Source organism: Anopheles marshallii, chromosome 3, assembly GCF_943734725.1.
Source record: "Anopheles marshallii chromosome 3, idAnoMarsDA_429_01, whole genome shotgun sequence".
Lineage (NCBI taxonomy): Eukaryota > Metazoa > Arthropoda > Insecta > Diptera > Culicidae > Anopheles > Anopheles marshallii.
The window spans coordinates 42,195,027-42,218,650 of NC_071327.1; the positions used below are offsets into that span (position 1 = coordinate 42,195,027).

The window sequence follows — 23,624 nt, forward strand, 5'->3', positions numbered from 1 at the left end:
CGATTATTTGCTGTTTATATATTGGTGAATAATTCGTGTTTTTTGCTCTCTAGGAGTATACAGTTTTATGGAAGATATTTGTTACTCAACTGCATCATGTGCCGGATTATTTTACGAAAATGGATAAACAACAGGAAACGGACACATTTAAAGGAAACGGGTATTTAAAAAAAAAGCTGTTCGGTATCGCTGTAAACTAATGTGTACGGTAGCAGTTTGCGGTTGTTAGAGACAAATGAAGAATACAGGTTTATTTAAATGAATCAAAACCGTTGCTCGCTGATGCGGGTTTGGTTATTTTCTCTATTGTAACTTAATGCCCTGCTCCATGAAACATTTGAATTGGAGTTTGTTCATTACGTTTTATTCTGGCACGTATTACTGTATGTATGTTATTAAACCATTTACAGTTTAGAAATTATAAGCGTTGGTTAAGATATTATATGTTAATCGTACTTTTTGTTATTAATTTAAAACACAAGGATGAAACCATATGTATGAACAATATACTGTATGTATTAACATATTTTATTCATCATAACTTACAAGGGTTGCAAAGTATGTAATAACGGAACTACAACGAGTCGTCGTTGTAAACGTGTTTACCTGCACATTTCTTACCGACAGGTAATGGGGTACACTCGCCTCGCACTTTCCGGTGTGTAGGTCAGTTACACTGACATTGTACGATCGAACCAAAGAACTTCGACCGTTCAGGCTCTTCGTCTGAACTCTAAAGCTGCGGGGCCACGAGCGTTGAGACTGCGTCTCAAACCTCCTCAGTCACTCATTTACCTCAAAAAGTCACTCAAAACCAAAGTCTCCGTTGCCTCTTGAGGATTCCCTCAATTTCAGTACAGTGGTGACCTTACTGGATTTGACGTTGACAACATACAGTATGTGACGAGTAAAATGTTTTTCATGTATTTTTATTTTTTTGTTTCTACTGTATTTTTGTTTCAATTTTATGGAAAATATGGTCAAAAAATTGTGGTTTGTTGATTAAAAACTAAATCATCATTTTCTTAATTACAGGAGCTTAATCTATCAATCATATTGCAGTTGAAAAGTATCAATTCAATTATAAAACATGTTGACAACTTTTGTCACACATTGTTCCAAAAAGTACGTTGCGGAGGCATAAAAACATCATACCGTACGCCAAAACATTGTGCTTGTACAATCATAATTACGCATAAAACACTTTCAGAATGTAGTTACATTCATAATAGTACGCAAAAAGTGTACTTGTATAAAAAATAAACCATTGTTCGTTCGCCATACCATCGGCAGATACAACAGGTTTTGTTTACATTTTGAGCTGCTGACTGGCCGAATCTGTCAAAAAAGTCTCAAAAATTTTTGAGACTTTTGTAGATGAGTCAGGTTTCCCTCAAAATTCAAGTCACTCAATATTTAGAGTTTTGAGGGAATCCTCATCGCTCGTGGCCCCGTGGCTTAAGGGGGTTCTCTTACTCGACTGTGGGAGACATTGAGGCCTTATTTTGGGTAGGGGACACGCAAAGCTCCTGAAAGAAGAACATAATGGGTTGTAGTTGTATGAACTCTAAGCCTGTCAGTCCAACTTCATCTCCGACTCTGACTCTTCCAAGCTTTAGTTGGCTTTATTTATATCTTAGTCATGAGTTTACGAACATTGCTTGAAACATTTCTTTCTCCATAAATAGTGCGAAAATCCTTGACGAACTGATGCAGCATTTGTTTTCTAAGTTCCCATTTGCGTCCCATTTGTTTTTTTTAATTAAAATTTAAACACGCTGCTCAACGGTAAAAATTGTCGGGTAATCGAAGAACATTTCCTGCATTTAATAGCATTTAATTTTTATTTATTTACAAACGATCGATTGCAAAGTATTGGCAACACTTTAAGCATTGGAACACTTTTTGCTAAGATATTTTGAAAAACAAGTGCTTAAATTCATTGGCCAAAACTGGGTATAATTAGATACATTCCGAGGCAATGCATTGCGGCGGTCGATAACTTACGGGTGTTTGTAAATAGCAAAAATAAAGCAATATTTAAATAATTTTATTAGAAAAAAGAAAATGTATGTCTCTATGACTTTCCTATGTAAAATTTTTACTGCCGAAATAATGAAAACATTTCGAACAAATATAAATAAAAAAATACTAATATTAGATCGATTGCATTATTTTTAAATATTAATATTTGAAACTTATTTGCTGCTATAAGTTATTACATAATTGCTTTAAACAAATATACTCAATTCTGTTATACTTGCAACTAGTTCTTCGATTACCCGGCAATTTTTACCGTTGAGCAGCGTGTTTCAATTTTAATTAAAAAACATTCCCTGCTTCTGTAGTCGGTGTCCCGTAGCCGCACTTACCGACCACTCTCAGAAGATTAATGATATGAGTTCAGCTTGAAAATTGGAGTTTTGGGCCAGTCCACGCGCAACTGCCAAACAAAAGTTCATCTAACATCAGGTCCAGAGCGTTTTGCACTCGGTTCTTTGGATCATCGCGACCGATTTGATCACTTAGCTGATTCCAACCTGTCTTCCAAGCTGTCCAGTTGTTCCGGTGTCTTAATAATTTCGAAAATAAAGCCACTTGGAGCCTACGATGACGGGACTATTCCAATGATATCATACACTGATGAAACTACGTGCACTACAGTACGCAAGCGTGGTCATCCTAAAGGAAGCTCCCCATGAAGCAGCATACAAGAGCATCTCCACGTATGCTTTCGAAACCGAACCAACACCTGAAGCGTCGGATGAAAGGTGGGAGCAAATTTTTGGAACAAATTGTTAACAAAGTGTGTGAACTACATCATGAAAATATAGCCACAGTAAACAACGAAACCAGCAATTAGGATAACTACACCAGGGCATAACATTTCCTTACACATCACTCCCGAATCCAGCTTAAGAAAAGGACCCAGGAACGAGTGATTTTTATTGAAGGACAGCACCATAATGAAATATTGTAGGGCAGCTCAATCAGAAACAGAAGGTATAACCGTCTATGGTTATGACTTCGTTCGTCAGTACGAATTGTTTGCCTATCCTTGTTCTTCTACAAAGCTAATGATGTTCCAAGCCAGTGTGAGTGACCTTTCCCCTTCGATAAGACAAGTGTCGGTTTCCGATATCCGCTGTAAGCTAGTAGGAATTAACGTGGATCATTCTGCTGTAGCATATCTGCTAAACCTCTAGTTGTAGCACAATTCTATCTGGAATAGTGAAATTGCTAACTGTGACCTACTTTAAGTGGAACCAACAGTCGAATAAGAGAACCCCCTTTGAGTTCAGACGAAGCGCACGAACGATCGAAGTTCTTTGACTCGATCGTACAATGTCAGTGTAACTGATCTACACACCGGAAATTATGACGCGAGTGTACTCCATTACCTGTCGGTAAGAAATGTGCAGGTAAATACGTTTACAAAGAGGACTCGTTGTAGTTCAGTTATTACATACTTTGCAACCCTTGTAAGTTATGATGAATAAAATATGTTAATACGTACAGCATATTGTTCAAACATATGGTTTCATCCTTGTGTTTTAAATAAATAACAAAAAGTGTTATTAACATACAATATCTTTACCAACGTTTATAATTTCTAAACTGTAAATGGTTAAATAACATACATACAGTAATACGTGCCAGAATAAACCGTTATGAACAAACTCCAATTCAAATGTTTCATGTTTTCCAATATGAACAAACCCGCGTCAGCGAGCAACGGTTATAATTTATTTAAATATATCTGTATTCTTCACAACAACCGCAAAACCCTACCGTACAATACAGCGATACAGGACAGCTTTTTTTTAAAGATACTTGTGTCCGTTTCCTGTTGTTTATCCAGTTTCGTAAAATAATCCGGCACATGATGCAGTTGTGTAACAAATATCTTCCATAAAACTGTATACTTCTAGAGAGCAAAAAACACGAATTATTCACCAATATATAAACAGCAAATAATCGAATCATTCATGCGATAATAATGAGGCAAATGTCAATAAAATCGCAGAACGCGTAAATACAATACAATACGCAGAAAACATGCAATAAATTATTTCGTCTACAAATGTACACTATACGAACCGAAATAACTTTGTAATCTCCGTACATTTAAAATATTTCCCGTTCCGTCTCGTTTATATATGATACGCAACGTACGCAACTCAACAACAATCAGACGGCAATAATGTAAGTACCACTTTCTTCTGTACCAATGCTTTAATCCAATGTTCTCTTTCCTTACAGCACCAACGACAAGAAAATTGTATGGGAAAAAGAGAGACGTATCGAAAAAAGATATGGGAGCACATACGAATGCTCCCCATAGCGTATAGCGCTCACCCCGGCTTGTCGCGGCAGAGAAAAAAAAATTTCATTTTTAGCCAAATTTCCCCCTCCACTCGAATCCAATATTTCGTCATCAAATCAATCATAATTTTGCCACAATCCGGCGTAGGTCCTTACGCTGCAAACGCCGGAAGGCGACTGAAGCGCGCGTTGCTACGCGGAGCCTTATATACCACCCCGGTGAGAGTGTGTGCGTGAAGGTCGAAACCCAAGCAGTCTTTTTGCAGCCATTTCGGAATAAAACAGGACCGTTTTAGGACGTCCTAAATAGGTCCCGTTTATACTCCAAAGGAAGCAAATTGGACCTGTCGCAAAATTTGTCAGGGGGAGTGGCAAAATTTTTTGGAAGCTTTTCGGTGCGATTGTGGTAGTGCCATAAAAAATGCAACTTTTTTCCAGTTGGAAAATTCAAAAATTAATTTCTCTCCGGTTTATGCTCTCTATCTTCGCTCTGTTCTATCTAGTGCATTTCGCCTATCTGTGCTAGCGCTCGTTAGTACTGTTTTTTTCTTGCACGTTTCGGCGCCGGTGGAAGTGCGTGTGGAGTGTAAAGGAGTGTGGCAGATGTTTTTTCCTTCGTGATCAGCTGTTGGGAGAACGAGTAGAAAACTTATGTTTACAATTTACCTCAAGTCGCCGTCGAATCGATGTTGCCACGGAATCCTAGTCAGAGGGTACACAACCGCGTCGAGTTTTGTTTTATGTAGTCAGTGCGTCGAGTGTTGTGTGTGTATGCAACTTTGGTGAACATACATTTCGGTCATTTGACCAAATGTGTCATGATGCGCAATTGGCTTTAACGCGCTAAGCAAAAAACAAGTATGATGCGCATTGAAGATGTAAATATTCCAATGATGCAATGATTTTAGAAGGATATGTTCAGTAAAGTTTGGGTCAGTGTTTGAGAACAATCCCTTTGATTTGTTATTGTTCTACGGTTGAAGCAATGACAATCGAACATTCGTATTCCCTCTTATAAAATGTTGATACAATAGACAGTACTAGAAACATGTTTTGAATGTCATCATGCAGATAGGTACTGCAGTTGCATTACGATGCAAGGAAGTAAACTATTGATGATATTTGATGATTGATGTCGAAACATCATTCAGGAAAAAGAGACTACTGCAGGTTTAACATGGTTTCTTTCCATTTTACTCCGAATAATAATCGATGACCGATCTGGCTGGAAGCAATTTGCGTACCGTGTTAGTCGTTATTGGTTGAGTCTGAAACAAACGTGTGAAGATGTATATGCGTGCGCACGCAGATAACGGTACTTATGCGCATAAGGTACAGTACCGCACAAAGAAGGTCAAGACGGCTTATGGAGTTAGTTTTCGTAGATGTTAACAAATCGTATATCGAGAGTAAACTATTACTGCTAGTTTGTTCGGATTCCTATCAGATAGCATAGCTGAGGAAAAAGCGTGTATGTTCGGTCTTACTAGAAGCAATGTTTTTTGTTTGTTCTCATGAAGCCTTTAGGTGTATGGTGACATACCATGTTCGTTATCTTTCCTTTCGTGAAATCATAACAGGAGGTGAATGTGGGTGAGGGGCATAGACAGGAGCATGTTGGTGTACCTTTCATTGGCACATGTTGTTTTAAACATGTTGTTATATTTGTGTACATAACTCGATGGATCTGTTCTGCATAGAATAAGATTAAGCTAAATAGTGATCCTATCAATCCATCAGCAACGTCCTAACGATGAAAAATTGACTGATTTAAAAAGGACGACCTCACCGTACTGCTAGAAAGCGTAATGTATACAAAAGCCCCATAGCTTTTCATGTAGCGCTACAAGTCTATGAACCATTTTTATGCCGTCTTGCTAGCAATGCAAAGTCCGATTAAAAAGTCAGTATCAGTCTACGGATAGTCTTTTGCCTTGGCGATCAACTGTCTCTACGTGTTGGATAAATCATCCGTCAGAGGTTAGGGAGTAAAAAGTTATGCTCATCGCTTTTGAGCGCTGTTTGGAGGAATCTTTTTTCTCTATGAAATGTTATCCTTTAACAGACCCAAACCTGCAGCTCAGTCATTGCTTGAGAGAGCTAACTATTTGCGCACATCCGATTGGCCTGAGCAGAACCTGACGCATAATAAAGTTTACAAACAAGATGAGTCCTTCAACTAGTGATGAGAAGTTAGAGGGCCGATCCAGGCTTGAAAAATCTGATCCAATCCTATTATATGGGATCACTGTTGAATAGCGCTTTTGATCGCTAGCCATCCGGGATCATCGTTGCATGGAAAAGGTGATGCCTTGTATGGGGATTGTGATCCACAGCGATCCGGGAACATCGTTGCACGGAAATAGCTCTCCCCCCCTTCTCCCCCTCCACCCCGCCAACCATTCCACAAGAGATCAGGGATCATTCGATCCCATCCTATTCCGGTATCGAGTAAATTTACACGATCCGATCCCAACTTTGGGATCATTTCCCATCACTTCCTTCAACCAACAGAAAGAACGGAGGGATCACTTTGATTTCGATTGCCATCTTTAACTTTTGCTATCTGTTCTAACATAACTTCGATAGCATTTGCCTAACAAATTAGCTGATAACGTGAACAAAATCTTAATCTGAGCTACAACAGAAGAAACATGACTGGAATCAAACACATGTGGCAAGGAACTCTTACGTTGGCTATCCTGTTGTTCGATCCTGTTGTAGCATTTACCGTTACAATTGCACGGATGACATATTTATAATCATGACAAACAAAACTAGTTCGTCATAACATATGACCAGACAAACAACAAACCACAAAACATCATACGTGAATCTACAATAGATTTCAGTAACTATAATTGTACTAGTGGAATGACCGGTAAAGTACCCAACATCCTCTGGGATAGTGTTATGGATATTAAAATGTGTAGAGAATCTTACTATGAACGAAATACATGCGTGCATTGAGCGAACCAATCAGCTCTGCAATGTTTCAAATCAGTTTTTTGCCATGAATCCCTCTGCGCAAAGTGAATTCACATTCAAAAAGTGAGGTTAAAAACGAAGGATTTTTGCAACAGTGGACTGTGTGTGTACGTTTGTTGACGTTTGTGTATGCCTGCAACGGACGCGACCGAGAAGGAACGACTTCGAAGAAACGAACAGCAAGAGAAATTTCGCTCCGATTGAGAGAGCTTTCGAGGGGGGGCTCGATTCGACGAGAGTGCAAGCAGGAGCGAAGTAGCTGTTAGAGCGAGCACTTTCTGATTTTCTATGGAGAAGGTCCAATTGCTCTCCTTGGGAAAGTATCTGACCATCGGTGCTCCGATTATAGGTCGATGCGGTATATCCGCGACCAAACGAACAAAAGGTTTTCGGAAACTTTGTTCGACTGGGTTGCTCCAGTTCGAATAAAGACATGTGTGCAGGATTCCAATGTTTTCTGAACAAACGGTCGCTGTGTGGAATGATGAGAGGTGGAAGTTGGTTTTAGCTTTGCCATTGTTTTTTTCAGGTTTCATCGAAATCTGTTGTAGGCTTGGTGCTGGAGTTTTCGTTTGTGGCAAAAATTTCCCCTGGTAGTCGAAGCGATGTACCGTAGGTTAGTTCAGCTACTGATGCTCCTGTCTCCTTTACATGAAGTACGCACTCCGAGTAGCACGATCGGTAATGCTGATGTCCAACTGAAGGTGTTGTGGCATTTCAAAGCGGTTTTGAGCTGATGATGTATGCGTTCTACATGGCCATTGGCTTGGGGGTGGTAAGGTGTAGTACGCAAATGGTTAATGCCGAGAAGAATGAGTAGCTCTCTGAGTGAGTTCGGATTCGAACTGTCTGCCTAAGTCGGTTTTATTGCTCGGTACACCAAATATGGCGATCCAACCGTTGACAAATGCTTTCGCTGCTATTTCGACAGTGATGTTTGGAATTGGCATAGCCTCGGGCCATCCTTGTTAATTTGTCTATTACGGTGAGACAATATTGATTCCCTTCAGATGGTGGCAAAGGTCCAATAATATCCATGTGGATGTGTGCGAATCTGTTGTCTGGCACGGTTATGTGTTCGATCGGTGTTCTGTTGTGACGAATTATCGTCGTTATTATACAGTGCATTACAAAATGTTTGCAATCACGCCCTATTGCTGGCCATACGTATGAGTCGGCTTGCTTGCATTGGCGGAAAGCTTTCGTTGTGGCTTCGTCCCATGTCAATGGTGTGCTGTCATTGCGAACATTGCCTTGCATCATGTTTTGGAGAATTTGTTGATTTTTCGCTGCGAGCGGTATGAAACGACGATAGAAGTTTACGGATACCAGAAATCGTTTTAACTGCTTGGCTGTTGTCCAGGGAACAGTGGGAAGTTTAATATGGCTTCTACCTTGCTTTTTGAGGGTTTGATTCCTTCAGCAGTAATCAGATGTCCGAGAAAAATTACTGCGTTGAGTCTGATTTGGCATTTGCCTGTGTTGATGGCTATTCCATTTTCCCTTAACCGTTGAAAAACCTGACGAAGATGTTCCTTGTGTTGTTCAATGCTGCTAGATGCGATGCACAAATCGTCGACGTACGGGAAAACAAAGTCTAGATCGCCTAAAATGTCTTGAAGATGTCGCTGAAGTGTCTGGCCTGCATTTCGGAGTCCGAACGTCATGAATTTAAATTCGAACAATCCGGTATGATGATAGCGGTTTTTGAAATATCCTCATGTGCGACTGGAATCTGGTGATAAACGCGTTGCAAATCGATGCAGGAGAATATTGTTTTGTTGTGGAGAATGTTTGATTCGATTGATGATTGATTTGACGATTTGATGACTGGCTCGGAAACGCTGCTGATGTTTGTTATTTCCAATCGTGTGGTGTTATCGATGATTTTGTTTCGTCGTATATCTACCAACAGGTCGTGATGGCTTAAAACATCTGCACCGACGATGGGTGATTTTACATCTGCTATGGTGAATAACCAGGTGAATGGACGACGCAAGCCTATGTTGAGTGTTAGACGTTAAGTGCCAAATGTAGCTATTTTAGTTCCGTTTGCTGCGAAAAGGTGATCTGATGAAGGATTATCGCGTTCTTTTAGTGTTGGCGGAATAACGGAAACGTCTGCTCCTGTGTCGATCAAGAAGTTTTGATGTGAAACTTGGTCCAGAATATGAATACGGTTAATCTGTGTAAGTTTAGTGCAGGTAGATTGCGCACCACTTAGTACTTTTGGAACCGGAGTGAAATGACATACTTTTTTGGACTATGTTGATTTTCACATTTTTGGGCAGAATTACTATAGTGTCGATGGTAATAGCAAATGGATAGACCACGTTGTTTGGACTGGCTGCGATTACGATGGTTGAGTCTCCCCGGATGACTATCGCGATGATTGGATCGACGCCGATGCTGTTTGCGCAGGAAATGGTCGAATTTCTTGTTTGATTGGTGATTTGCGATTCCAACGATGTTTGTCGTTCAGTGGATGGGGTAGCTTGGAATTCCGGATAGATTATCTTTAACAACTGTAACTGCGGGGAAGTACCTAGGCGTTTCTATTTACTTTCCGGATTCATTTTTACACTACGCGATTGTGTTTGTCGGGCGCGGGACGCGGTTCTGCTCGTTGGGCGCGGGACGCGATTTTGTTCGTTGGGCGCGATACACGAGTTTGAACTTGGGCGTAGTACGTGGAGTTTTTCACGTGAAACACTAATATGGTACACGGGATCGTCACTATTGTACTTGGGGTCACAAATATTCTTTGTTGAGACATTGACATTGAGTGAAATGAGTTTTGAGGAAAACCTGGCTCATCTACAAAAGTATCAAAAATTTTGGAGACTTTTTTGACAGATCCGACCTGTTAGCAGCTCAAAATGTAAACAAAACCTGTTGTATCTGCCGATGGTATGGCGAAAGAATAATGGTTTATTTTTTATCTGCAAGTTCACTTTTTGCGTACTATTATGAATGTAACTACATTCTGGCGTTTTATGCGTAATTATGATTGTGTCAAGCACAATGTTTTGGCGTATGGTAAGATGTTTTTATGTCTCCGCAACGTACCTTTTGGAACACTGTGTGACAAAAGTTGTCAACATGTTTTATAATTGAATTGATACTTTTCAATTGCAATAAGATTGATCGATTAAGCTCCTGTAGTTAAGGAAATGATGATTTAGTTTTTAATCGACAAACCAATTTTTTTTACCAATTTTCCATAAAATTGAAACAAAAATACAGTAGAAACAAGAAATAAAAATACATGAAAAACATTTTATTGGTCACATACTGTGTGTTGTCAACGTCAAATCCAGTAGGGTCGTCACTGAACAGAAATTGAGGGAAACCTCAAGAGGCAACGGAGACTTTGGTTTTGAGTGACTTTTTGAGGTAAATGAGTGACTGAGGAGGTTTGAGTCGCAGTCTCAACGCTCGTGGCCCCGCAGCTTATAATAGAACAAAATGCATCACGAAATGATGGTCAATCTCGAATCGATCCATCAAAACTGGGTAATTTGAGTTCGGGAAGTTTAATTCGGCGTGGTTGTGTACTAGAAGATTCAGCGCGGTTTGGTTTGTCATTTGTTGAAAGTGTTAGCAGTTTTTGTTCGACCTTTAGTTTCAAATCAAATAATTGATCATCGTTTCTCGCGAATCGTTCTTCTCCTATTTGAACCTCTAGACTATCACCAGTTTCCATTATCGATGAAAATATTAACGAGGAATCACACGAAAACTCCTTTAGCTTTTCCGCAATCAATTTCAACGCAGATACATCTGAGCACCTTTTGTCGTAGTTAGCTTCCACGCGTTTTAATTGTCGCATAAGTTGGTTAATTTGACGTTCACTTTTTTACCAATCTTCAACACTTGGGAATCCCTTAAAGGCTTCATCGTCCGAGTCGCTACCCTCATCAGGGTTCCGTTTGTCCTTGTCCGAGCTTGCCGAAACAGGTACATTTGTTGGCGTATGCATTAGCGACATTTTTGCAGTTTAATTTAAAAGCGTATACGCTCCAAATAGTCACTAGGTTCGATTGTCTGTATATGCACTTGATAAGAACGGGTACGGGTAAGTGGTAAGATGATGTACTTGGATAGAACTGAATAAGAGTAAGCGATAAGATGATGCAACACTTTGTAAGAGGCAGTAAGCACTGGTAAGAGTTCGAAGTGTTACACCCGGTTCGAAGGACCAAATTTTATGTAGAGTTTGTTTCAGTTTTTGTTTTGTAAAACAGATTTGTTATACAATTTAGTTCTTTATTTTCTAGTTCTTTAGTTCAATTTAATCCGCACCAATCCCGACTTATCCGGTTGAGGTCTAGGTTGGAACTAACTCGCTGCGCTTTTTCGCGCTGTTCTGAGAGAGTCGCGTCACCGTTCCTTCTCCGTTTGCTCGCTCTATCTCTCAATCTGATCCGCTTGATCCTTAACACCAGGGATAGCCTTCAAACTAAATAATTACACTATCAATAGACTTGATAGAACCCATAGACCCAAAGGTGGTGTCGCTATTGTAGTAAGATCGGATATAGCCCATAAGCTGGAAAAAAAATCTATAACCAAAGTAATGGAAACATTACATATTTCAGTGAATATAAATAGTGGAAATAATATAAGAATTGTTGCGGCATATCATCCTGGTTCCAACAAAAATATGAAACATTTTGTTTCAGATATGACAAGCTTAACTAGATATAAAACTAGCACTATTATCTGTGGTGATTTCAATGCTCGAAATAGAGTTTGGAACTGCGCTAGCACAAACTCAGCTGGAAAGACCCTTTTTGATCATATACAAAAAGGTATCTTTACTATACATCACCCAAGTACACCCACTTTCTACTCTGCTGATTCAAGTCCAAATCCGTCAAAATTGGATTTATTAATATCTAATAATTTAAATAAAATTACTGCTCTAATTACGCTAACAGATTTTGCCTCTGATCATCTACCAGTTTTATTTAAAATTATAACCTCTAAACGCATCTTAAGACCCCCCAACAAAATAAACAATTATGCAACAGTAACTTGGTCACTATTCAAGAAATACATTAATAACAACTTAAATATATCTCACACAAATCATAGTACTGTACTTCGTACTGATAAAATAGATTAAATGATTTCACATTTCAATGAAGTCTTGACCACAGGCCACAATTTAGCCGTTCAAACCGTTACTCCTGGACAATTTAACCTAGTAATCCCGAAATATGTACTAGATTTAATGAAACTCCGGAACAAGTATAGACGTAAATGGCACAGGCACAGGCTTTGCGCGGAATATAAAAAGGCATATTACACCCTCAGGTCCCATATTAATTATCACCTAGATTATATAAGGAGTAATGCACTTGTGGACATCAATATGAACATCCAAGATAGAAACAAGCTATGGAAATTTGTTCGCCTAATTAAGAACAAAACAAATACTATCCGTCCGTTAAAAGTAAATGATCAAACTATAATTGTGAATTCAGAAAAATGCAAAATTCTAAAGCAACAATTTTGGAGGTGCTCACAAAATCACATATATGGCAAAAAGTCCAGTATAACGTAATATAACATCGATAAAAAAAAATTTTCTCGGATCATCAATCACCAGGCTTGAGTGAATTAAATCTGGTTAAGCCAAAAGAAATCGGAAAAATAGTAAAAAAATTAAAACCCAAGAAAGCAATTGGATACGATGGCATCAATAACAAATCACTAAAAAGGCTTCCCAACAAAGCATTAGTTTTCTTAACTATAGTTTTCAAGAGTTGCTTTAAACTTGGGTATTTCCCTAATATTTGGAAAACATCCAAAATTGTTGCAATCCCTAAACAAGGCAAAGATTTGACGAACCCGGAGAGTTTTAGGTCTATAAATTTACCTAGTTGCCTGAGTAAAATTTTTGAAAAGCTGATAGAAATACGCATTCGTTCTCATACAGATAATAAGAAAATAATTCCCAAATATCAATTTGGGTTTCAGCCAGCACTCTCTACAACCCATCACAGATTAACAAAAAATATCCTAGTAAATAGAAAATAAAAAAAAAATCAACAGAGTTAGTTATGCTTGATGGAGAAAAAGCTTTTGATGCCATATGGCATGAAGGATTACTAAACAAACTTATATCTGGCAAATTTCCTTCATATTTGATCAAACTAACTAAATCTTTCCTCGAAAATAGACAAAATAGCGTTTGCATTGGTCAAGTAAAATCAAAAACCTATGTACCCGTAGCAGGTGTTCCACAAGGGAGCACGTTATCCCCTCTGCTATTTAACTTATATACATCAGATATCCCTACAATGCTAAACTGCGAACAATATCTATATGCAGACGATTTTGCTATATTTAATCATCATCCAAATTCCCCAAAACCATAAACAGATCACTAAATAACGCCTTGAAATCATATAGCAGATATTGTATAAAGTGGAAGTAGAAAATAAATGTTGTCAAATCAGAGGCCATATTTTTTACGAGGTACACATCAACACGCAGACTACCTCAACAAAATTTAAATATAAATTCTTCCACAATCCCCTGGAAAGACTCAGCGAAATACCTTGGTCTAACATTAGATAAAAGACGGACGTATAAAAACGACATAGAAAAATCATGCATCAAATCTGGTAATATACTAAAATCTCTGTATCCTTTCCTAAACCGGAAATCCAAACTAAATTTAAGAAATAAGCTTCTCCTATACACTGCTTGTTTCAGGCCAATGCTCACATACGGTAAACGCAAAACAAAATTTCAAAAATAATTCTAAATAAACTAATATGGTATAGTACAAGGCTACTTCATGTTAAAACCAATATAGACAAATTAGAAGAATGTATTTCCAGTATGAGCCTAAAATACTATAATAACTGCTCAGCAAGCGAAAATCCGATCTTATAACTACTAGTGCACTAGACTTGTTAGCATAGTATTTAAGTGTAAATAGTTCTATAGTTATTTTTTAGGTTAGGTATTTTCTTTTCTTTTCTTTTTCTTTTCATTCTTTAGTTATAAATAGAAAACAGAAAAATAATTAAGGGTGTTACGAACGTTATCGTAACAGAACGGCTCATAAAACGCGGTGTAGATTTTAATAGCTTTATTTTCCTCGAGAGAGGGCTAAAAAATTCACTACCTTCTCTAACTTTCTCAAGGCCATCGATTTGTTGTTGGGTAATTTTATATTGCTTCCGGGCCATAATAGACCTGTTTCGTACCGACCGTTCACTAGCTTAGTGTTTGAGTTGAGCAACTCTAAGGCCTGATCATCTTGTTTAGAAATACTGATTTTCATATTGGAGGATCGTACATCCTCCAAAGCAAAGCCTTGTTTCAAAGCGGCGTCGATTTTAGCATCTATATTTGCGCAGTCGCAGACGATTACACTATGTGTGGCTACGGCCATGTTTCGATTCTGTATTTCAGTGGTACAGCTTCCTGATACAATCCATCCTAAGCGGGTCTTCGTAGCCGTTGGTTCATTTATTAGTCCCTCTACTGTCTTAAGAGGGCGGGTTAGGCGATAGTTATCGATTCCGATAAGTAATTGAGGAACAGCCGCTTCATAAGGCTGCAACGGAAGAGTTTTTAGGTGGTTATATCGCGACGTAAGATTACTCACGTTGACAGATTGCGTTGGTAAGCCTAGTGACTTAACTGTCCGAACAGCAGGCATCAGGAACTTTCGATCTCCTTTTCGAATCCCGGAGATGGTGATCGGAATCTCGACGGAACCGTCCTCGTTTCGTAGTTGCCCCCCGGTCCAGCTCAAACAAAGAAGTTTTTTTGTTCCCTTTAAGCCCAGCTGTTTCATCAAGCTATGCTCCATCAGCGTCACGGATGAACCTTCGTCGAGGAGTGCCACCGTATGAACCGTCCGTTCATGTCCATGTACTGCCACAGGGACATAGCGCAACAATACCTCGCCTTTGCTATGTACTTCCGTGGAATGCGAGCGATTAACTTACTTACGATTACTTACGATTAACGCAAATCCGTGTCACGCGGCAAGGGTTGCGGTGACGACGCAAACATGTGCTGCATAGCTGGTCATTCTTCACACGTTTCCACCGCTCATCCGGAGTTAAACGCAGGAAACTCTCACAATACTCCAGCTGATTGCACTTGTTGTTGCAGGCGCACACTATTTTTTCGGAATGTGCGGGTGGCTCAGCCGTGGTATGCACGTTGATATGTTTGGCACTTCGCTTCTCTTCTGGTTAGGCACACTGGCACACTCTGCTTCGCTGCTGCTGCTGCTGCTGTTGGGGAAGCTATCAGTGCGGCTTCCTTAGCGTCATGGATCCAGATACCAAAATCAGTCAGGCTAGCTGGCGGCTTCCTCACACGTTCCATTCCCCATAGAAAGGCCACGGTAGACGGCAGTCGTCGCACTAGCTCCTCCAATAAAGGACCGTCGTACCGATTTTCGAGACCACTTGTCTTTACTGCGGCGCATACCTCTTCCACCATTATCGCGTAATCCACCAGCGTGTCCAATTTCTTCATCTTCGGCGACGGTGCCTTCCGAATTTGATCCATAAGCGAGCTTATGATCATTTCCGGTCGACCGAAACTGCTTCGTAGCGCTTCCATTACATCGGCCAGGTTGTCCGCTTTCCGAAGTCTCAACTGTACAGTCTTCAAGGCCTTTCCCTTTAATGCTCTTTGTAGCCGCATTATGTTCTCCCCATCCGAAAAACCACACAAACGCGTGCTTTCTTCGAAAGTCGAAATAAACATCGACCATTGGTCGGGATTTCCGGAGAAGAAGGGAAGCTTCGCCGCACCAGTGTGTCTTGCAGATGATTTGGCCCGCGATAATTCCGGTTCATCATCTGTTGCAGAAAACCCGAAAGTTGTAGATGCCAAAGCCGCCATTTGCGTTAGTGGCGTGCGCTTCTAGCTTTTGTTCTAACAAGTTAATGCGTTCTATCAGTTGATCCACTGAACTTGACACTGGTCTCCTCGCTACCGTACAAATCGCGCACTGCCAATCACGTATCGCAACTGCTTCTACTTCCTGAATACACTCGATGTGACACCAGCGATCGCATTTATTACACTCGATCATGTTCAGTGTGCCAGTACGATTGCACACATAGGATACTCGTTGAGGAGAGGAGTTGCTAGGGGGTTCGCCCCCTCGTAACATGCATGCCTTCATTTCGTTAAAGAGGCGACTTATCTCGTTCACAGTATCGTCCGGCAGCGATGATTGACGTGCTACCGGATTGTCTCGAAGCGGGGACGATGTAGCCACGCTCGTCGCGCGAGGTATGCATATTGCACATCGCCACTCGCGGGTTCTCACCGAATCGTCTTCACCTACGCAATCCGGATGATATGATCTCCGGCAATCAACGTATCGAATGCACACAATATCGGTGGCCGAGGCACAGATTACACAAACTAGTTCGTTGGGTGCCATTTTCACAATTTCACTTCAGCACGGTTCTGCTGTTCTATTTCTTCAGCAACTTGCCGGCAACGGGTGAGTCTGTGATGAATTAGCACTTTTGTCACTTATTCAACACAAGTGATTTTTTTAGAATGTTGCGAACGTTATCGTAACAGAACGGCTCATAAAACGCGGTGTAGTTTTTAATAGCTTTATTTTCCTCGAGAGAGGGCTAAAAAATTCACTATCGTTTCGCAATAAACAAATGAGCGCTTTTTTCCCTTCGTCGGTCCCCTTTATGCCTTTTTCTCGTCCTGGCCAGCCAATGACCCCTAATCGAAACGTCATTCGACCCGATCGACTCCACTTCGTACTGGGCGACGACGCCAACGCCATCTACACGTTGTTTATCTCTGACGCTGGTTCCTAGCTTTCCTAATTTTAATCGGATCGTTGATTTGTATCAACAAAGGGTTTTTTGTATCATTTTTCCCATACAATGTTTAATTAAAAATCACAAACAGTTCAAGGTATATTTTTGTAAAAACCAGCCAGACTAATTAGTTACACAACAATGAGGAGAGTATCAATATCGAACCCGTTAAGCCGTGGCAAAAACAAAAACCGTGTACCCATGACACAGAATATTAATGTAACCAATAAACACTACTACTACTACTACGTTTATTCAACAGCCACATACCACAGCAATATTCCCCCTGCATCGAGTAATGACTCTTGCAAGAATCATGTAAAGAGTTGACTCTTGTATGCAATTCATTCACAATGAGTTGAATCTTGAAAATGAGTTGATATTCCCATCTCTAGTCGACACACGCTTTGTGATCGGTCGCTTTGCATGTGTTGGTGCGTTTCGTACGTCCGTACACGCGCGATCGAGGGAGTACCGTGATTGCGCGTGTGTATGACGTGTGTGTTTGTCTTTTGTCTCACGTCGCGTGTAGGTCAGTACGAGAGATCCGAGTAAAATTAGATGGGGAGTGGCTCAATTGCTCGTTGGGATGATATGTAGACGAACGAACGAGAGTCAAGGAATATTGTCACACGCGCACCTTCTATTAGAATGACGCGTTCGGAGCATACGGGCAGATCGAACGATTATTGTGTCTCGCTTGCCCGTACGGTAAAGGATAGGCGTTTATGTTCGGATTTGCACGAAGTTCGATGTGGACGTGGGCAGGACGTGGACGTCCCGTGTGTGCCCAGCCTAAGCCTTTTGGATAATATAAATAATAATAATAAACGCACATTAAGTGCATTGAAGAGAGAGAGGGAGAGAGTATTTCCATGTCTGCGGCTACGTCTCGTCACCGGAGTGTCCCCGGTGTCCAGGATCGGTGGAGTCAGTGGCCTACGTGGCCTTGTCTTCAAATACCCCGTCATTTCGGAGATTCGGCAGAATTTCCTGGGTTTCTGTTCTGGGGACGCGATTCATGCATACAACCTAGCCATGAAACTGCTGGAAAGCCTGTAACAATGGGCCAGTATTCAGGAAGCAGCTCGCCAGATCACGAAGGTGCTGCAGGAGATCTAGCATCAGGATCGTGAGAAGAGGACGAGAGTGAGGTGAGAGTGAGAGAACAAAAACAGCACGGGGGAATCGAATCCATTGCGAATCCGAATCCATCCATCCAATGGCTGGACGGAATCGACGGAATCGGGTACCGTCTACGACGCCGTCTGACGCAGGTGACGTGAGGCCGAGCAGATCCGAAGAGCTGCGATAATGAGTGCGAATCAGGCAGATTAAGACACACGCGAACCCCTTATTGCAGACAAGTAGGCCTCGATAACCGAGACGACGACCTCTGGTCGGTAAATGCGACCCAAGATGTGACGGAAAGCTTAGTTCGAGAGGCTTATAATGAAACGGTGAGAGAATTTGATCCCGGCGAAGCGGATATCATCATATGAACTTGGGAGTTGCAAATTAGTTTAAATTAGCGTTAGTAGAAGCGTACGAACTATATCGAATATTACTAGCATATAAACTCTTATGGGAAAAAATGTAATGGATGGTACGAAAGACAATTACAGGCAGTCTCCGAGATACGCTATTATAGCGGACGCCATAACCCGGGAAAATTCCGCGTATCTCGAATTTCTGCGTAAGTCAAATCCGGGAGTATAATTGTTTATACTTCAAAGTTAGATAGTCGATTTCCTTCTCTGTATATAAATTATTCAGCAAACCTGGCTTTTTGATAGAATTCATTTATATAAACTAAAAACAATTGTTTTATATGATAAAGGAAGCTATTTTACACCAATTTTTCATCGTATTGCTTAGATTTTGTGCCGTTAACTAACTCAGCTGTCAAATTTCCAAAAACCGCGTATCTCCGAATCCGCGTATCTCGGGGATTGCCTGTACTTGCGTTATAATATCAAAATGTAGTTGAATAAACAGTTAACAAAAAAAAAGAATCTTGCATTAAATTTTGCGCTGGAATTGGAGATGTGCAGAAATGAATTAACTTTGTAATCTGAGCCATTCGTTTTAATTACTGAGTAAATTAACTCTTTATGTTTTCTATAAGGAACTTTTTCGGAGTTTCTTATAGAACAATGAATTGGTTTTCAAAGAAAAAAGAAACAAAATATTAAAAAAAATCGTCTCGTCAATATTGTTGTTGCTTCGGCAGTTTTTTTTAATCAATAAGGACGGCCAGGCCGTATTGCTTCTGTTTCGGCAGTTTGTGCACTGCAAAGTGTCTTTTCTGTTAGTGTAATACTCGAAGTATATACGATGGTGATCAACTATTCTTACTTTAGCTCACGTTTCAGCTTGTTTGAGTGATCCATTTGGAAAATGGAGGAGGTACAGAGTTTGGTCATCAGTGTCTAGTCTTTCGATGGAGTAGTGTTCACCACGATGACTGAACGCGAAAAGTTTATAGTGTAGTGTATTACATGCTCCAACTTGTGTACTGGTAATGACAACAAGGGTTTTTTTTTTCTTTTACTTGCTTTGCGTTTTTAGGTGCTACTTTTGTATGGGTATCAAGGGAGCCTCGTCTTTGCTAAGGATGTCGTAATAATTGCTGGTACTAATTACTGGGAAGTACTGGTATACGACCTCGATGGCATCGTCCTATATTATTTTATCTTACACCGGTGCTGTGGTTCTGTTGACGGTTGTGTAGCAATACACCTCCGGTACGGGACAGGATCCGACACCTCTCGAAGGTTACATAGGCTCTCCTGCCCCTACTCTTACTCAAATACGTCCCCGTCGTACAGAACGAGTCTCTATCCTATATCCGAGCTTGGGTATATGGGGAAACCCAACCCCTTGGGAGTGGGAAAAGCTGGCTAAATTTGAGAAGGGGGGGGGGGGGGGGTAGCCTGGTCAAACAGGCATCCCCCTTGTCCTGGCATCCTACGGGACGTTAAACAGCTAGTGTGCGTCGGCCCACCGACGAGACAGGTGGCGGGGGGAGAGGCCTTGCAAGCCACCCCCTGTATTACCGCAACGAACAGCCATCAATATAATATACCGATTGGACCAAACGATGACCGACCTACGCTACGAAAACGGACTAACGATTGGAAACTCGGGACATGGGCAGTCCCATGTGCATGTCCATGATCCCTCACGTCCGCTGGGAGTACCCGAATACTCGCGGACGAGGTGAGGGCCCGTGGCTTCGAAATAATAGCACTTCAAGAGTTGCGCCGGAAGGGAGTGATGGAGCGTCCGTATCGCAGCGATTGTATGATCTACCAGAGTGGTGGAGATAAGCACGAGCTCGGTACGGCGTTCCTCGTCTTAGGTGAGATGCGCAAGAGGGTGATCGGGTGGTGGCCGATCACCAACAGAATGTGCAGGTTGAGGATACGTGGCCGTTTCTTCAACATTAGTATCATCAACGGGCACAGTCCGCACCTTGGAAGCACTGATGACGATAAGGACGATTTCTACGGGCAGCTGGAAAGGGAGTATGATCGCTGCCCCAAACACGATGTAAAGATCGTCATCGGGGACTTTAATGCTCAGGTCGGACGGGAGGAGGTGTATAAACCAGCGATAGGCAACTTCAGCGTCCACCAGCTGTCAAACGACAACGGCCAGCGCCTTGCCAATATCGCCTCCTCCAAGTGCATGATTATCCGCAGCACCTACTTCCAGCACAAACCTCGGTTCAGCTACACCTGGAGATCTCCGCAGAACAGTTATTCCCAGATTGACCACGTTTTGATCGACGGACGACACTTCTCGGACATCATCGACGTCAAAACCCTCAGGGGTGCAAACGTCGACTCGGACCACTTCCTACTCATGGTCAAGCTTCGCCAAAAACTGTCCGTGGCTAACAAGTCACGGTCACAGCCTACCCCGCGGCTAAACACGGACCGGCTGAAACTAGCTGATGTGGCAGGGGACTACGCGGCAGCCCTCGGGGAGGCTCTGCCGGACGACGACGCAGTCACCACGATGTCCCCCAAAGCCCACTGGCGTATAGTGGAGCGTGCCATCAGCAAAGCAGCGGAACGACATGTCGGCTACGTGACACGCAGCCAGAGAAAGGAGTGGTTCGATGATGAGTGCAGGCGAGCACTACGGGAAACTCGTCAAAACGTGGAGAACTACAGATGGCTGAGGAGGCAGCAGACCCGACTGTTTCACGAGAAGAATCGACAGGTGGAAGTGCCACTTCGACGGACATCTTAACGGAGCACAGGCAGGAATCCTAGATTTGGGGGTGGAATGCAGAATCGAGCAGCACATCAGTCTGGTGGCAGGTGACGAGGTGCCCACGCCATCTTTGGAAGAGGTAACTAGTGCCATCAATCAGCTGAAGAACAACAAATCAGCAGGCAGCGATGGCCTAGCTGCCGAGCTCTTCAAGATGGGGCCGGAGAGGCTTGCCGTCAGGATGCACCAGCTGATCGTGAAAGTTTGGGAAAAGGAAGAACTATGTTACCGAAGGAATGGAGGCTGGGCATCATCCACCCAGTCTACAAAAAGGGCGACAGGCTGGACTGTGGGAACTACCGTGCCATTACAGTCCTGAACGCTGCCTACAAGATCCTGTCCCGAATTCTCTTCTGCAGACTTGCCCCACTTGCCTCAGATTTCGTCGGGAGCTATCAAGCCGGTTTTGTTGGAGGAAAATCGACGACCGACCAAATCTTTACTCTCAGGTAGATCCTCCAAAAATGCCGAGAGCACCAAACCCCCACGCACCACCTGTTCATCGACTTTAAGGCGGCCTACGACACCATAGATCGGATGCAGTTATGGAACACCATGCAGCGGTACGGCTTTCCGGGAAAACTGGTGCGGCTGTTGAGGGCCACCATGGACAGGGTGCAGTGCAAGGTGAGAGTATCGTGCATGCTGTCGGATGCGTTCGAGTCTCACCGGGGATTGAGGCAAGGTGACGGACTCTCCTGTCTGCTGTTCAACATCGCTCTGGAAGGTGTCATGAGAAGCGCGGGCTTCGATATACGGGGCACGATTTTCACCCGTTCCATCCAATTCCTTGGCTTTGCGGATGACATCGACATCATCGGAAGGACATCTGCGGCGGTGTGCGAGGCGTACACCAGACTGAAGCGCGAAGCCTCAAGGATTGGATTGCTGATCAATGCGACGAAGACAAAGTACCTGCTTGCCGGAGGCTCTGACCGTAATAGGGCCATGCTGGGAAGCAGCGTATCGGTTGACGGCGATGATCTCGAGGTAGTAGAGGAGTTCTGCTACCTCGGTACGATCATAACTTCGGACAACAACGTAAGCAGCGAAATCCGAAGGCGCATTCTTCAGGAGAATCGTGCCTACTACGGGCTCCACAAACTCCTACGATCCAGAAACCTTCTCCTGCGCACGAAATACACAATATACCGTACATTGATTCGGCCGGCTGTCCTCTATGGTCATGAGTCTTGGACCATGCTCACAGAGGATGCCAATGCACTCGGTGTTTTCGAACGCCGCGTGCTAAGGACGATCTTTGGCGGTATCTTGGAGCACGACGGGTGGAGGAGGAGAATGAACCACGAGCTTGCTGAGCTGTTTGGGGCCCTGACATCCTGACGGTGGCGAAGGCCGGAAGGATACGCTGGTTGGGGCACGTCATGAGGATGCCGGACTCGTGTCCCACCAAAAAGGTCCTCGTCGGCGACCCGTTCGGCACGAGACGCAGAAGAGCGCAGCGAGCCCGTTGGCTGGATCAGGTGGAGCAGAACCTGTCGGAGATCGGGTGCAGCAGAGGATGGAGAGCGACAGCCCTGGATCGAGTCTCCTGGAAACGTATTGGTGACCAGGCCATGTCAGCACGACGTGCTCAACATTAAGAGCGGGCCAAAGAAAAAGAAGACCGGTGCTGTGAGTGGTTTCGCAATGAGTCAGCTATGCTTTCTCTTTTTTCTCATTGAGATTTTGGTTGCGTTACTCGTTTAGCTTTTTGTTTTGATTTGCCACAGCACGATTAAATTCGTCCGATCAGATCAGATGCTGACAGGGAACTAGAGTTTCGATATAAGAAAATAATATTTTCTGAATTGCCGTACCACAGTGGCCTGGATGGCTCATGCAATCCACGGATTTGTGAAGTTCAATCGGTAGTCGCTGATTCGCCTCATACGGACTTGGCACCTTCCGATTATCACTTGTTTGCATCGAAGGGCCGAGTACTGCCACTATACGTCAAAAAGTTTCCAATTAATAGTTTGGGATTTTCGTTTTATAGTTTTTTCTTGAAAAGTTTTTGTAAATAGAAATATGGCTGAAATTGCTTTGAAGTTTGAGTGCATGTTTAACAATCTACGAGTAACAGGTATTTGAAAGAAGAATAAAAAATCATTGGTTTTATGTTTTTAGATTTGTCCATCGTCTGTATATTAACGCTTAAGTTTTTTTTTTTTTTTT

At 42.2% G+C, this 23,624-nt stretch overlaps 1 protein-coding gene across 1 annotated transcript in view; it reads left to right on the top strand.

Moving 5' to 3' along the window:
- The window catches only part of LOC128712623 (WD repeat and FYVE domain-containing protein 3), a 325,442-nt gene that overhangs the window by 15,689 nt on the left and 286,129 nt on the right, over nucleotides 1–23,624 (top strand). The window lies entirely within an intron of this gene.